General features: G+C 43.9%; 1 non-coding gene across 1 annotated transcript; it reads left to right on the plus strand.

Moving 5' to 3' along the window:
- Positions 1–218: 218 nt before the first annotated feature.
- TRNAL-GAG (transfer RNA leucine (anticodon GAG)) lies at positions 219–285 on the plus strand. Its single transcript has one exon. It is a non-coding gene; the product is annotated as a tRNA-Leu (tRNA).
- Positions 286–17,638: the final 17,353 nt, after the last annotated feature.

Consider the following 17,638-nt stretch of genomic DNA (forward strand, 5'->3'; position numbering starts at 1 on the left):
GCACTGCATCATTGTAAACATTATCTATACATTTGACATCCTGGTGCTATTAAACCGATGGTAAGTTTTTATTTTCCTTATCAGTCTCTCTCTTTAATCAATGTAGGCCATCCTAAAAAGGATGGTCTTGCAGGCCCTGCAGAACTGTTCAAAGTCCCGCAGGGCCCACGTTTCTTCCGGGAGCTGGTTGTAAGATTTACACAGTACAGGGGAAGTACGGTGGCTCAGTGGTAGAGCATCTGCTTGAGAAGCAGAAGGTCCCAGGTTCAATCCCTGGCATCTCCAAAAAAAGGGTCCAGGCAAATATGTGTGAAAAACCTCAGCTTGAGACCCTGGAGAGCCGCTGCCAGTCTGAGAAGACAATACTGACTTTGATGGACCAAAGGTCTGATGCAGTATAAGGCAGCTTCATATGTTCATATATGTACATGTATAAAGAAAATCAAGTTTACACTGTACATGGATTGTGAGTGCATTCAATGTCACTTGTGAACAAAGTTAGCATCACAGTGAGTCAAGACCAGGGCTTTTTGTTGAGCAGGAACGCACAGAAACACAGTTCCAGCTGGCTTGGTATCAGGGGGTGTAGCCTAATATGGAATTGCTCCTGCTGGGTTTTCCCTATAAAAGCCCTATGGGAAACAATGGTGATGTCAGAGGGTGTGGCCTAATATGTAAATGAGTTCCTGCTGTGTTTGTTCTACAAAAAAGCCCTGGTTAAGACCATTGGTCTTCTTGGCTCAGTATTACTTCTTCTGAATGGCAAATGGCCATGACACCAAGTCTGTGAATGCTGGGCTAAATAAAACCTTTGACTTCAATTGGCCTAGAAGCCTAAACAGGGTTACATTGCAAGTGGGTGAGTCATCATAAAATTCAGGCATTTATGTTTTGTGAAGTGAGCTGGCCACATAAAATGGGTGCTGCATGTACCTGACTTAACTTCTGTGAATCTAGAAGTGTGGAGGAGATCTGGGCTCTGAGACTCCACCCTGTGGCAGCAAAAGAGTCTGGCATGCTGCTATTCTGCACGCACATGGGGGCAGCTTTGTGCAACTCAGTCAGACTCAGGGAGCACCTCTTTGGCATGCAGAAGGGCCCAAGCTGGTGTGATTTTGGAGACCTGCTACCAGTTCAAGTAAGCCATTCTCACGTAAATGGATCAGTGGTTTTTCTCAGTTTCACACTCACTCACTCACACATATCTACCCCTGTTAAAAGCAGCCTACAAATTGCTGCACAGTTATCTTTTCTCATATCAATCCCCCCCTCCAGCACTATGATACAAATTAATTGCAAATGGCAGCGGGATGAGCTTGGGCCACCCTCAACACCTTGGAAAGCAACCAAACAAAATCACCCTCTGTTGCCTTCAGCCACAGTGAGTAGCTACCCACTAAAAATAAAAAAAAGCCGTGACAGACAGAAGAAGGGACTTTTTTTGCAGATCCAGCTCCTAGTAGCAGATTTTCTTGTTGATAGATGTGCGGTCTTACACTATACACAACATTGATCCCGTCATCTGAGCTGCCTGCTCTTACACTGAAGTCTTGCTGGGTTTTATGTATATAAAAAGCACTTGGCAATTACAGTTGTCACTGTTTTTACAGTAATATTACTGAGGCTTAAGCTTCTTCTCCAAGGTAGTATATTTTCCAAAGAAGCCCAGCAGGAGAAGGAGAGAAATGGTAGTAGAAAAGTCTTCTTACAAAAAAAAGTAAGTAGTTATGCATAAAAGAGCCTTACAAGTAAAATTCTGTAGGTTGTTCTATTCTTGAATTTTAGGAATCAGCTGGGGAAATGACAGCCTTTACACTCAAAAGAAAAATGTACCAGCCCTGATCTGGGAAGCTCAAGCAAGCCTGATCTTGTCAGATCTCAGAAGCTAAGCAGGGTCAACTCTGGCAAGTACTTGGATGGGAGACATCCTTGGAATGCCAGCAGTCGGGAGGACAGTGGCAGGCTTTATTCAGCCACCTCTCTGAATATCCTCCAGGCCACCAATATGGGTCAGTCACCAGAAGCTGCCATGGTTCAGGCACACACACACACACATGCACATAAAATACAAAAATACCCCCCCAAAATAAAAGAAAAGTGCCCCTTCAAAAAACACATTCCCTTCTAAAAGTAACCATGATGGCCCTGTGCCAGTCAGTAGGACAATGAAACGGGGCTACCCATAAACAAAGTAGGAGTTGTTGCACATTTGGGGGATTCCCAGGTACAGTATGTAGGGAAAAAACTGGTAGTACAAATCTAGCATACTTTTTTTTAGAGATAGACACCAGCAGGAGATGACTGGCCTGGGGATTCCAGTACTCCTGGGGAGGGGAAGGTATGGTGGTGGGAACAGGCAGAATTATAAAGGAAGGAGGCCGAGACATGAAAGTGCTCGACTCCCTTCCAGCCTGCGTCCCATCCCGATGGTGGCAGGTAGTGCAGCCAGGTTAATTTACTCACTTCCATCACTGGTGTTATGCAATGCCAGGTCCATATTGTTTACCCTTCGGGAGTTCCTGCTCAAGCAGGATATGGACCTGGCATGCGGGACGGAGACCTGGGTGCGCGATGGGGAGACCGTAGCTCTCTCCCAGATGCCCCCCCCAGGATACTCGGTCTTTCACCAGTCACAGACTAGCGGGCGGGGGGGGGCTGTATTCATACGAGAGGCTTACTCCTTCCCGGCTCTCCCGGCCCCAGAGATCAAGGGTATTGAATGTGCCGGTCTGGTGTGGGATGTTGGGGAGGGGTTGGCAATCTGGCTGGTGTACTGACCGCCTAACGCACCAGCTGGCGCCTTATCGTCCCTGATGGAGGCCGCAACAGGCTGGGCATTGGAGTACCCAAGGCTTTTGATCCTGGGTGACTTCAATGTCCATGCCGATGATGCGACCTCCAGTCAGGCGATGGACCTAGTGTCATCTATGGTGACTCTAAGACTCTCCCAAATTGTTACAACGCCCACTCACCAGGCGGGGCACATGTTAGACTTGGTATTCACAGCAGGAGTTTTAGTGGACGATATTACTGCTGAAGCAGTGCCATGGTCAAACCACTACGCCCTCAAGGCTCGTGTGGATGTCCCACCCCAAGCCCGTTTAGGCGGCGAACGTATTTTAGCTCGCCTGCGGAGCCAGATGGATCTGGAACAGTTCCAGATGGCTCTATGGGATCCCTGGTCTCCTGGTGATTCCTTGGATGACCTGGTGGAGTCTTAGAATGACAGACTCTCCAGAGCCATCAATGAGATCGCACCTAGGCGTCCTCTGCACCCTCGTTCAAAGCCAGCACCTTGGTATAACCAGGAGTTGCAGCAATTAAAGTGAGGACTCAGACAACTAGAGAGGCAATGGCGACGTGCTCGAGACGAAGCGACTAGAACATCTGATAGAGAGTTTATGAGGTCCTATGAGATGGCAGTCAAAGCCACAAAGAAAACATACTTTGCAGCTAAGATCGCGTCTGCAATTTCGCATCCGGCACAATTGTTCAATACAATTCGGACTCTTACAACGCTGCTGCAAGGCAGACCAAACTCTAAGGAATTGGAGATCGGCTGTGAGGCTTTTGCGAATTTCTTTGCAGATAAGATCGCGTCGCTCCGCCATGACCTCCCCGCCACATTGGAGACAGTATGCGAACCTGAGGCCCCGTGCCTGTCTTCTGATCATGTTCTGGATTGTTTCAATATTCTCAGCCTGGGGGAAGTTGACAGGATCCTCTTGTCTGCACGCCCTACAACTTGTGATCTGGACCCTTGCCCCTCCTGGCTTATTAAAGCTTGCCAGAGGGAGTTCAGATATCCTGTACGGGATTTCGTGAATAGATCCCTGATGGAAGGGCGTTTTCCAGCACCTCTTAAAGAGGTGGTGGTCCGCCCTCTCCTGAAAAAAATCAACGCTAGATCTGGCCGAATTGACACACTATCGGCCGGTCTCGAATTTACCCTTTTTTGGGTAAAATTATTGAGAGGGCAGTGGCATTGCAGTTACAGAGTTTTCTGGAGGATGCTTCCATTCTCAACCCCCATCAGTCCAGCTTTCGCCTGGGCCATGGGACGGAGACAGTGCTGGTTGCTCTAATGGATGACCTTCAGCGGCATCTGGACTGAGGCGGCTCAGCGGTGCTGATGTTGTTAGACCTATTGGCAGTGTTTGATAAGGTCAACCATCGGTTGCTGACTTGCCGTCTCGCTGACATGGGGATTCAGGGGCTGGCCTTACAATGGTTTTCCTCTTTCCTCGATGGTTAGGGACAAAGGGTGGCAATTGGGGGTGAACTCTCCCATAGACACACACTTGATTGCGGGGTGCCTCAGGGGGCGGTGCTTTCCCCGATGTTGTTCAACATATACATGCACCCCTTTGCCCAGAGGTATGGGCTGGGTTTCACCAGTATGCTGATGACACCCAGCTCTATCTACTCATGGACAGCCGGCCTGACTGTGTCCCAGAAAATCTGGACCTGGCGTTACAAGCTGTGGCTAGATGGCTTAGGCTGAGTAGATTGAAACTAAATCCAGTGAAGACAGAGGTCCTATGCTTGGGTTGGCGTGGTCCGGGAAGGGAAATTCCCCTACCAGCCTTTGACAGTATGCCACTGACAATGGTACACAGGGTCAAGAGCTTGGGGGTACTTTTGGAGCCTGCCCTGATAATGAAGGCCCAAATAGCAGCCACTGCTAAGTCCGCATTCTTTCATCTTAGGCGGGCGAGGCAGTTGGCCCCTTTCCTGGAGCATGGCGATCTGGCAACAGTGATCCATGCAACAGTCACCTCGAGGTTGGACTACTGTAATGCCCTCTACATGGGGCTGCCCCTGTGCTGAACCCGGAAGTTGCAGCTAGTGCAGAATGCCGCCTGGCTGTTATTAGGGATACCCAGGTGGGAGCACATTCAGCCAGGGCTCCGGGGACTGCACTGGCTGCCAATAATATACCGGGTTCGATACAAGGTGCTGGTTATCACCTTTAAAGCCCTATATGTCCTAGGACCTTAGGGACCGTCTCTCCCCACATTTTCCCCAGAGAGTGCTTAAATCTGGTTCTCAAAATCTGCTAGTAATCCCGGGGCCAAAGGAGGCCCATCTGAAGTCAACCAGGGATAGGGCCTTTTTGATTACAGCCCCCCGCTGGTGGAACCAGATACCGGAAGAGGTGAGGGCCTTGCGGAACCTTGGGCAGTTCTGCAAGGCCTGTAAGACAGTCCTCTTCCGGTTGGCGTATAACTGACTGGTACCTAAAAACTGCGAAGGAAGGTTGTAGAGTAGCACCACACTGTTAGATCGTTTTCTTGTTTTAACTTCTGTGAATTATTTAATGTATTTTACTATGTATTAATCTTATTGTTAGAATCTCATGTTGTAAGCTGCCCTGAGCCTGCCTTGGTGGGGAGGGCAGGATATAAATCGAATAAATAAATAAACACAATGACCTGATGAGGACTGGACATGATCATTGCCATTCCAGGAATGAGAGACTATTGAAGGCAGTTAAAAATCAGACTGGAAAAGAAAGAATGGTCATCTTCAATCCATCTAGAATGAATAAGCATAAACAAATCATTCTAGAGACTTGTGTTTCCTGATTGCCAGGTGTAATGTTCCATGCTACTCTTGAACACATGAAATGTCCTTATACTATTGGTCTATCAAGGTCAGTACTGCCTACTCTGACTGGCAGGAGCTCTCCAGGGTCTCAGGTAGAGATCTCTCACATTACCTACCACCACCTGATACTTTTAACTAGAGATGCTGAGGATTGAACTTGGGACCTTCTGCACATGAAGCAGGTGTTCTACCACTGAGTCATAACCCCTGCCACATCCATTCTCTCCCTGAAGAGGGCTTCAAAATTTGAGCCCACAGAGACCCAGGTGCCTCACCAAGATCAATCTCACCTTCAAACCTTTTCCAAACCCTGGAATTCCTAGCAAGGACTGCTCGTGCAATTCTTACCGCACTCCCATGTTCCATGTGCTTCCCACTAGAAGTGTTGGCATTGGTGGTGCTCTTGGATCCAGTTCTTTCTCTGGTGCCATATTTAAGCTACACTACATACTATGTGCCATTTATATCCAGACAGTGTTCAAATATGTACATTGAATGGGGAAAGTTTGATATAAGGAAACAGCAAGCAATACCAAATATAAAGTTGTGGATCTGATTCACACACATGAAAAGTAAAATCAGAATAGGGATTCTCAGCCTTAACTTGTGAGGATGAGAAATTTGACAGTATCCTCCCCTCCTCACTTTCCTGAACTGTGAGAAATTTCATGGGCAGTGCTTTTTGGACTTGTCTGCTTTGGATGGGAGAGCACCACTGTAATGTTTGCTTTATCTACAAATATAACAAGGGCAGCTTAGGGGGAGGCAAAGAGGCACCCCAACAGGACAGCTCCGCATCAGTTTCCTAGAGAGACATTTTTGCAGATCAACGTGCTTTACTTTTAGTCAATTCGCAATTACCTATATTTCTCTCTGTCCCAAACTGATAATGTTTTTTCTTCACCCTCACATCCTTGCTCTCCTGCTTTCATCTCCTAGCTTTGAAAAGGGTTCGATGAGTTCAAGAAAGGTAATGATTTGGCCACTGTTCATTCAAAATACTTTTTAATGTCATCTCAGGCAGGGAGAGCCTTAAAACTATATAGGGAAAAATAATTATATGCTAAAAATAGTAAAGGTAGTCCTCTGTGCAAGCACCAGTCATTTTGGACTCTGGGGTGATGTTGCATCACAACATTTTCATGGCAGACTTTTCACGGGGTGGTTTGCCATTGCCTTCCCCCTGTCATCTACACTTTCCCCCCAGCAAGCTGGGTGATCATTTTACTGACCTTGGAAGGATGGAAGGCTGAGTTAACTTTGAGCCGGTTTTATTATTATTATGGTTTTATTGTGTATTGTATTTATGTGTTGTGAGCTGCCCTGAGCCTGCCTCGGCGGGGAGGGCGGGATATAAATAAAAAGTTGTTGTTATTATTATTATTATTATTATTATTATTATAGATAGATAGATAGATAGATAGATAGATAGATAGATAGATAGATAGATAGATAGACAGACAGACAGACAGACAGACAGACAGACAGACAGACAGACGGACGGACGGACGGACAGAACCCAGCTTCTGCTGGGTTCACCATGGGCACAGAAGTTTCAAAAAGCATGTGGGTTTGAATCACATGAGAAATAATGAGAAATAATGAGAAATAATTCCCTTTAATGGAAAGAAGGTGATTTCTGCCAACTTTCCCAAGCAATGCTCTGGGTGGGGGGGCAGGTTCCCGGTCTTCTTGGCACAGGGGAAGTGTGGAAGTCTTGCTCTGCTGACAGAAATTGTGTTCCGAGTCTGTTTCAAGGAGTTGGAATTGACCTTTAAAGCCCTTTATGGTCAGGGGCCTGTCTATCTGCAGGACCGCCTTTCTCCACAAGTTCCCCAGAGAGCACTGTGTTCAGGGACAAAAAAATCTATTGTCCATCCCTGGACCAAAGGAGGCTAGGTTGCAGCTGACGCGAGCTAGGGCCTTCTCGGTGGCAGCACCAGAATTGTGGAATGCTCTCCCGGAGGCCATAATGGCCCTGTGGGATCTCTCTACTTTCCGCAGGGCCTATAAGACCGAATTGTTTTGACAGGCCTTTGAGATCTAACCGGGAGAGAGCTGCCACCCTACATCATTATAGAGTACCATATGATCACCGCTTATACTATATTGTAGTGATACAGCACCATAAAATGAAATGTTTTTTAAATAATTTTTAAACTGTAGCTATTTTTTATTGGTTTTTAATTTGTAAAAATTAATGTTGTTAGCTGCCCTGAGTCCGCTTGCGGAGAGGGTGGGATAGAAATTTAAAGTAATAAATAAATAAATGCCCTCTTATCAGCACGGCTTTCGTGCAAGATTCAAACTACCATACACACAGTCCAGCCACAGTATTATTCTGAACAAGCATTTCTTGATAGCTTGGAGCAGTCATAGGCGCAGCTACACATGAATCAAATCAACCCGAAGCTCAACAGGAACATGGAGTGCAAATTTTATTTAATAAGTGTATCTGATGAGTTTTAGTTCATTTATGAGGCTCTATTGTAATTGGTGGGGTTGCAAGTTAAGGTTTGTTTCCTGGAGCTGTTCTGTGTACTGTAGCAGCAGCTGAAGAAATATCCAAGACAGCCTCTCCTAGCTGTGAGAGGCAAATTTTGTTAATATTTTAAAATGCTTGATATTCCTATTAGATATCCCTTTCATAGATACTACCTTACCTTCAGCACTGGGACACAGATGTAATACATTCCTTTCCTGACTGCTTTGGGATCAGGATGCAAAATGTTAAATATTGCCAGTGAGGGCTGGAGGCAGGAGCTCTGCTGAAAAGTTATGAGATATATAGACCCAGCAGGGTGTCGTCGTTTGAGGGCCAGACTAGGCCTGGGTATCCCAAGTTTGAATTCACAGTCTACCACAGCTTGGTGACTTTGGGCCAGTTACACACTCTCAGCCTAACCTCCCTCACAGGATTGTTGTGAGGGTAAAATGGCGAAAGGGAGACTGTGGTAAGCCACTGTGGGTCCCCACTGGGGAGAAAAGTGATGTATAAATAAAGTTTGTAGAAAGGCAGGATATTAACATTTACACAGGGCTTTTTTGTAGCAGGAACTCCTTTACATATTAGGCCACACACTTCTGATGTAGCCAATCCTCTTGGAGCTTACAGTAGGCCCAAGCTCTTGGAGGATTGGCTACATCAGGGTGTGTGGCCTAATATGCAAAGAAGTTCTTGCTATAAAACAGCTCCATATTTACATAAAACAAATGCTCAGATTCTCATGGGGAAATGCTGCCTTAGACATACTGGGAAGGAGCTGCAGCTTACCAGCAGAACACACATTTTGCATACGTCAAGTCCCAAGGTTGATCTCTGGCTTCTCTAGTGACAGAGAAAGAGCATATGACAGTAAAGCTGCTACCTGTCACCTGGCATCTCTTCTCCTTTTTGCTTCTCCAGTGACAGGTCTTGGGTAGCATGTGTGTTTGGAAAGAATCTTCTTTGCTTGAGACCTTAGAGGGCTGCAGCTTGTCAGTAGATAATCCTCATACAGATGGGCCAATGGTCTGACTTGGTATAAGACAGGCTCATATCTATTACCAAATGGGGAAGCTATTGGCAGACAGAACGTCATTTTCTGATGGCAATTATTCATGATAATCACGGCTCAGTTAATCTTCCATTAGAATGTGAGGTTTAAAGATTGAGCCATTAGCAGCTGAAACCATGTATTGTTTGGGTGTCAGCCAACAGGGGAAAAGGTAATTCACGCAATCACAAATGGATCAGTGTACACATACACACAATTAAACAAGCATGCAGTTGGAGACATTGAGACACACAAGTTCCTGGAAAGCAATTAGATATATAATGGAAAGAAACTTGGACACATGTCAAGAGAGACGTCACTTCTACATCAATTAACCTGACTGTTTAAACATCAGCATTTGACCCTGTTGTAAATTTAAGGCAATAACTTGTTTTCTGATATGCCATCCAAATGTAAGGAATAGCATGGGGAAGAGTTCCATGTCAAATGCCTATCACTCTTCTGCTGTTTCCAGGCCAAGATGAAAAGTGCTAAGTTGCACCTTTGAATATCAAAGCAATCTGATGTAATAATTACACTCAGATGGGAGGGGGGATTCCTGCTCTTCTTCAAGAATAATCTTTTGGATCACTTTCTTGATTGGCTTATATTGGTCAGGAGGTCAGTGGTTCAGTTCTGTTATAAAGTTAGCTTACACCCATATGGGGCAAGTTACAAGTTTCAAAACTGGCCCAATATTACCCGGGGGAGAGAAGGCAGGAACTATCTCACTGCATCTCCAATCTGTTGCTTTGTTACTTATGCTGATGAACATATTCTAACCTGCCTGTCCTCACATATGTATATGTATGTAGGAAACCAGACTTTGTTGTTTTATTGCACCATCTGATTCTTGCTTTTGTTTGAGTCTGAACCACTGTTTAATTTATTTCAATAAAATGTATTGCTTTTATTGGTGTGTTCTACTGTGTGTGCAAGAGTCCACACCTGGTCTTGGTCAAACTATCAAATGGGTGCCAGGTGCAGGGACAGAGGAATCCAATCATCCTTGAGAAGGGAGGGGGTAGGAGAACCCCCCAGTCTTCTGACAACATGCATACACACAAAGCTATAAGAATCATTGCTAGAGTGACCTGTTCCACTGTGACAGGAACAATATTTGAACACGTACATTCAGCATGCCGACAGTTCCTTCCTTTCAAAGAATCTCCAGAATCCTCTTTGCCACCCACATGAGAGCACAGAAGACAGCTTAATTTTTTCCCACTCACTTAAAAAAAACACATTAAAATACCACTTTCCCCTCTGCATAATTGTTTGAAAATACTTATATTGTATCCTCTGCTTGAATTTACTAAGTATTTTTCAAATGAATTGCTAGGACAGCCAGGATTGGATACAAGATGTTTCCATTTGTTTAGTGATAGCTCCCTAATGATGAATCAGTTTGTTATGCTCAGAGTGTATCCCTTCTAAAGATCAAAGCTAAATTCCAATTATAGTTCCCTGGATATATATTTTTGCCATGTTCTTCAAGAAGTAATGGAAGTAAGCACCCCTTGGCCCTTGTCTAAGGTGTGTGTGGGGAAAAAATTTGCCACTTCCTTGCAATCTAGTTAAGCAAGGAGGAAATGTATGTTTCTATAGGCTTATGGAAGTTCTATGGAAGCCTGCCTAGCTAGAGATTACTTAAGGATGGTCCAGACAAACAGAAGATCATACTTTTCAATAATTCCTTGATTGTACAGCATCACACTATAAAACACACACACACAAATGGGGACAATGAAAAAACAAAGGGGGAAGAAACCAACCACAGAAACAGGGTGGGTACTCAGAAGGTTGAGTACAGCAAACTTAAAAACATAACAACAAAGCATTTGTTACACAGCATAACATTACATGTTCAGTTGATGTGCAATTTTTATAGGTTGGATTTTAGCATTTCTATGTATCTTGTTTTTAATTGTTAATTGTTACACTGTGTAATAATACTTCGTTATATTTTTAAGTTTGTTATACTCAACCTTCTGAGTATCCACCCAACAATGTGAGTAAAAATATTTTGTTTATTGCCTTCATTTATTACCGGCTTTTTTCCTCCAGTGGGGATCCAAGATGATTTACATTGTTGTCTTCACCTCCATTTTATCCTCACAACAACCCTGTACAGTAAGTCAGGGTGAAAGTATGTGACTGGCCCAATGTCACCCAGAAAACTCCTATGGCACAGCTAGGTCTCACAGATCCAAGTTCGATAAAGTAACCACTACACCGCACTGTACCATTCACCATCACATCTCATCTGGTTTATAGATAAGTGAGCTAACTGGTATATATGTGCTCAACTTTCAGAACCTTCTTCAAATGCAGAAAGGAATAGCTGCATGAGTCAGTTTGTGTGACTGGCAAGCAAATATAATAGGACCCTGGCCAGTTTGGTGTAGTAGTTGCAGGCTCTAATCTGAAGAACTGGGTTTGATTCCCCACTCCTCCACATAAAGCCAGATGGGTTACCTTGGGTCAGTCAGAATTCCCTCAGCCTCACCTACCTCACAGGGTGTTCGTTGTGGGGAGAGGAAGGGAAAGTTATTAAAAGCCATTTGAGACTCCTTCAGGTAGTGAAAGGGTGGAGTATAAAACCAACCCCTCCTCCTCCTCCTCCTCCTCCTCCTCATGTACTCTTGGCTGATCAACAGCTTTTGGTCTGCTGAATGCCAGCTGGGATCTGACTCAAGGCCTGGATTCAAGAACAGCCACCACTGACTGTGGCCTAGCTCTGACCTTGGTCTTCCATGAAATATCCACTTTTAGCAAAATATGTTTATGGTGAAAGATAAGAAAAAGGCCCTGCCTAGGCATCTCAGCAGAACCAAAAAGCAACAGTGAGCATATTTCAAAATACCCCAAAGCCTGGCTAGTTCTCTTGGCCAGCTACCAGCCTGCATGGCTAGAACTGGGGACTTATTGTGGATCAGACATCACATGTAGTACATGGTGCTCTGCCTTACAGCTATTTCTGATTCCATAAAAATCCAAATAATAATAAAAGTCATTTTATAGGTTGGAATGGGACATGGAGTGGAACCCTACCCAAAAGATGTGACTATTTGTAATCTTAGCAGAAATTTGAAGAGTTAAGAAAAGACCAGAGTGATACATAGTCTTCATTTCCCATTCCTGCCCAGAAGTTGCTGCTTGGATGGCAAGGCCATAGTGCAGAGAGCACTTTTACAGCCACATACATCTGTGTTCCCATTTGCATGGGCTCCCAAATGGCTGGGTTTTAACTGGAAGCAGGGAGTGTTGATCAAACCACATTGAGGCTGGGCCCCCTTGGTTGAGAATGACTCAGTCTGGCCCAGAATGGGAAATGGGAGATTCCACTAAAATGTTGTCTGTTCTGTTGGTTCTATAGCAAAAGTCTCTACAAGCACTGGTTATTTCTTTATATTCAAACTTGGTTATAAGACCCTCCCCTTCCATTTCCTAAATGAGTCTTTTTTATTTCTCATGTATTTAGAGAGCTGTTTATGGAGCCACTTTGGTCACATCTCTTAGATCCTGCTGAATTTCTCTCTCCTATGAAACTACCAGGTTTTCTGGGAGTTCTCTGCTAGTAATTTGATTTCTCCTGCTGCAATGTTTTCCTGACTTGAAACAGCCCTAGTGAGGCACTATTTCCCACTGTGGGGAAACATATGTGTACTGATGGAATAGCAGGTGGATGGGACATCTGAGGCTGGAAAAACAGTCTCAGGTGAAAGACTGAAGTCTTTCCTCTCCAGCCAGCATGGTCTTCATGCGGACCTTAGGAAATTGCAAATGTAACAATACAAGTTAGGTCCTAAGACTGACTTTGTAGAAGGCAGAATCACATCCGCTTAGGAGAAGTCAGCAGCATTAGAATTTCCAGATATTTGTGTGGCTGTCTAGTGATGCAGACAGACTCTATACTGAACCTTCAGATCTGTCCATGGTGCTGATCATGATATGAACTTGGGAGCTGCCATTTATTTGAAATGTCAGAAGTATAATTAGATTCCAAAAACCACATACATGGGCTCCAATATGGATCAGGGGAAGGGAGGTTAATTCCCCAATAAAAAAATGATTCCCCCTGGTTATTGTAGCCCTAGTGGAGGGGGGAAACAGGAAAAAATCTGATGTCTTTCCCCCCTATAAGTAGAGTGGAAATACCATTTCCAGTTGGGGAAATGGTGTGTGTAGAGAATTCAAACAAACCTGAGGAGGGATCTTGGCTCAATAGAAGAGCATCTTATTTGTATGGAGAAGGTCCCAAGCTTTTTTAGAGTCACATTATATGCCTGGATGGTGCCAAAAACGAAACCCCATCATCCCAGGTAACCTGGCCCTCTGCAGGAAAACCATCAAAGGGTCTTACGGTGCTTTAAAGATATATCACAGCATGTCTCTTCTGGACTAGAGTGTACTTTATCAGTTGCATGAAGGGTAGTATGCAGCAGGGTCAACAGTCAACTGAATGCAACAGCATTTTAGTTGAAATGAAAAGCCATTTCATTAGATTTTGGCCCGCGGGTAATTTTTTATGCTCATGTCTATATCTGCCAACTCAGGATAGACCATACTTCTAATTCCATGAAAACTGATGCTACAATAAATCCTTTTTATTTTAATTATATCCGTATCTTAGGACATATATGAAGTCACGCAAAATAACCCACAAAAATGGAGACCTTGTGTTGGAAAATTGCCTTAGGTGCTAAATTAAGCCAAAGTTCCTTGCCTGTAAAAAAGGAACTCTTTATAATCTATTCTATATTAAAAGGCACAGCTGCTGACACCAAGATCAATCATTGGTTTTAACTACCCTGGAATGCTAAATCCCACCAGTAGCACGGATTTCCAAACTGATTTCTTGAATGTAGACAAATGCAACTCCATGGATTCATTATTAAACTAACACATTGTGGAGAAATGTAGATTTGGAAGCAAAAGTAAGAGTGACCTGAACAGATCTGGCATTTAAACTAAGAGACTGATAACTCAATGCTGGTAAACAAAGAGGTGTTTAAATGAGACAATTCAAAGTGGCAAAAGAAATGAACTTGCCTATATATGGTGAAGCCAAGAGAAGTGATCCCAACGGTGTGCATAGAAGGTACAGAAGTATGACTCTCCCATAATCTCTCTAGCTTGATATTCACTGAATCATGCAAAACATACTCATAAACTCTAGCAGAAGGTGTAACTTCAAGCATGTGGTTTTTGCTTTCATGCTCAACTACCTGCTTGACTCCCATATGTGTTCACAACTAGAAGCCAAGTCAACCAATGGGACATCTGAAAACTAGCTTTGCTGGTAGCCACCAACCATTAAATATTCTGTCACAAATTAAACTGACTGCCAAACATGTGGCCATGTTCGTTCAGAGGCACTTAACATACTCCATGGCCTTGCCTTATCCTATTACCCCATTCTTACTTACTTCCATATCCTGGCTGTAACCATCCCTCTTCCAACCCCATTATCTTGCTGCCAAAATTCTCCTCCCCCCACCCCCCGCATTCCTTGGACTTTTTAACATTCAGAAACCCATGGGCTGCATTCAAATCCCACTCTTCTTCCAGCACCCTGCGATAATGATATTATTTTCTCAGATGAGAACAAATGAAATATGCAGACCCACTATTTTAAAAGCTATCTACATTTGACAACGGAATATGACACTGGTGTATGTTAGGATTTGATTTCTGAAACTGCAACCCCCCAATAAAGATTCTGCTGGACTGACTTGCAAAGCATAGTTCTCCTTCTGCGTGTGGGATCCTTTTTTCCACATTTCACCAACTGAATGTTAAACAGTGTGTTCACATATATAATTAGGAACTATACACTGATTATTGTAAAAGTTATAACTTCTTCTTAATTTTCTTGAGCAAGTTCAGGTACGAGTTCACCAAAAGAAACTCCTTATAAGAAGTTCCATTCTATAGAGAAAACAGCTGACTATAGCTTTGTTGACAGCTTTATATGTGTTAACATAATCATGGCTCCCCTCATGTTAGAGACTCAGCAGAATTACCCCCATAATACCCCCCAAAAGGGACCATCTCCAGTCATTCTCTCTTGATGCTCCTTAAGCCTGAATCTTCTGCTTAAAAAATCCTGATGATGCCCTGACTTGGATAGCCCAGGCAAATCTGATCAGAAGCTAAGCAGGGCCAACCTTGGTGAGTACTTGGATGGGAGACCTCCAAAGAATACCAGGGCCAGGACACAGAGGCAGGCAATAGCAAGCCATCTCCCTGAGCATCCATGCCCCACTAGGGGTCACCATAATTCAGCCATGACTTCCAGGCACATGCACACACACACACACACACACAAAAATACTCACACAAAAAAAAACATCTTGGTGACATCTCTCTTGTTCTTCATATTCCTTCTTAGCCCATCTTTCCCATGAAACCTTTCCCAAAGACCTTATAATCTGAGATAAAGCCTACTGATGTGTATATGAACTGGCTCACATCCCTCCTTTGCAACCCTCACCTTTCCTGGGGGCCCCTTTGCTTATGTTACTCTGTACAAACATCCTATACAGCAATAACACTGTGCAAATACACAAAACATGCCAGTTAAAGAAATACCAGTTTGCTGAGAGCTGTGGCAGCACAGAGAAGCACCCAGAAATCACAATTTCCTTGTAAATGTACTGTTTCATTGGCTGCTACCCAAGCTTTGAGAGGGGACATAGCTCAGTAGTAAATCAGCTTCACATGTAGGTCCCAGGTCACTTTGATTAATCTTTGATTAAAAGGCTAAGAGAATGTGGCAGGCCTGAGGCCCTGGAAAGCCACCGTCAGTCACAATAGACAATACTAATCTTGACAGACCAATGGTCTAACTCCCTATGAAGCAATTTCATGTGCTTAAGACTGAGACAGTAAGAAAAAGTGTAAACCACCAAGAAACCCATACAGTCACCATATGCATATGGGTCTTTTCTACATTTCAGACTTTTGACTGTCACACAAAGGGAGTTGCAGTTTAGCATCAGGGCCTGCAAGTGAAAACTCACCTCAAGATCATTCCAAACCACCACTGCTGACCACACAGAAATAACGCCATCTCCTCCAAGCTCAAACAACAGTGGCTGAAGAAAAAGTTTATTTTTCTGAGGTTTTGTTATCCACGATTTTTCGTGCTGATGAAATTACCTTGGGGAATTTCTCTGGGAGAATAAATTTCACAATCTCATTTGGCATGAGGGAATTCGTTCAAGTCAAATTGACTTTCCTTCATTAAAGTCAAAAAATACCATTAGCTCCCCATTCTTCCTGACCCCTGGTCTCCATCAGCAGAACACAGATCTAATAATAAACACACAGAGGCGTATTTTCAAAGGAAGCTGATGATAAAGTAATTGAAAATACTCCCTCCTGCACAAAACTTACAATGATTAGATTGTAAGCCCCCAAGAAAGGCATGTTTTATTTTTAACTTTTGTATACCATCTAGTAAATGATGGCATTGGTAGTCAAAATCATTATCATTGGGGTGGGAGGGGAGAAAGGAAACTCTGGTTCCTCATAGAAGAAATCATATTTTTCACCATTCCAATTTTTGGATAGTACTGGGGGGGAGGGGAGAACACATTTTGTCTCATCCTGCTGCACATCCTTCAGCAGTGCTCTCTGACATGGGTAAAACATAGCAGGAAACATGACAGACTTTGATAAACCAAGAACAAATCTTTCCCAGGGTATAAGCTTTTGCGTGTCAAAATAATCAGAAATGCATTGGACGCTTTGACTCATGAAAGTTCATACCCTAGAAAACTGTATTACTCTTTAAGGTGCTACCATCTTCAAATTTTGTTCTTCTACTACAGACTAACACATATCCAGAGGAGGTATGGATCTCTGTTTCCTCAAATCTGTGATTTCTAGTGCTGGGGGTGTAAGCCAAAGACTGTTTTCAACAAACCCCCATATTTCACTGGACTCTTATGAAATATAAGTGAATTGGCATTTGCACTGTGCCAGCTATGGGCAGCAGGCTCACACAGGCTGTCATTCTGCTGAACCAGGCCAGGTTCAGAACACCCTTGCTTGGACTGCTGCACTGTTAGCTACTTGTCTATCCAGCTATAATTACTCCAGATTGTGCTTTACAACCCTTCCTGCTCTTCTTCCTATGAACTGCCTAAGTTCACAGAATCAACATTGCTATCAGATGACCATCTAGCCTTTGTTTAAAAACCTCCAAGGAAGGAGAGCCCACCACCTCCTGCTCTGTCAGAAAGTTCTTCCTAATGTTTAGCTGAAAGCACTTTTCATTTAATTTCAACCCATTGGTTCTGGTCCACCCTTCTGGAGCAACAGAAAGCAACTCTGCACCCTCCTCTGTATGACAGCCCTTCAAGTACTTGAAGATGGAGATCATGTCACCTCTCAGTCATCTCCTCTCCAGGCTAACCATACCCAGCTCCTTCAACCTTTCCTCACAGGACTTGGTCTCTAGACCCCTCACCATCTTTGTT

This window comes from Heteronotia binoei, chromosome 11 (genome assembly GCF_032191835.1).
Source record: "Heteronotia binoei isolate CCM8104 ecotype False Entrance Well chromosome 11, APGP_CSIRO_Hbin_v1, whole genome shotgun sequence".
Classification (NCBI taxonomy): Eukaryota; Metazoa; Chordata; class Lepidosauria; order Squamata; family Gekkonidae; genus Heteronotia; species Heteronotia binoei.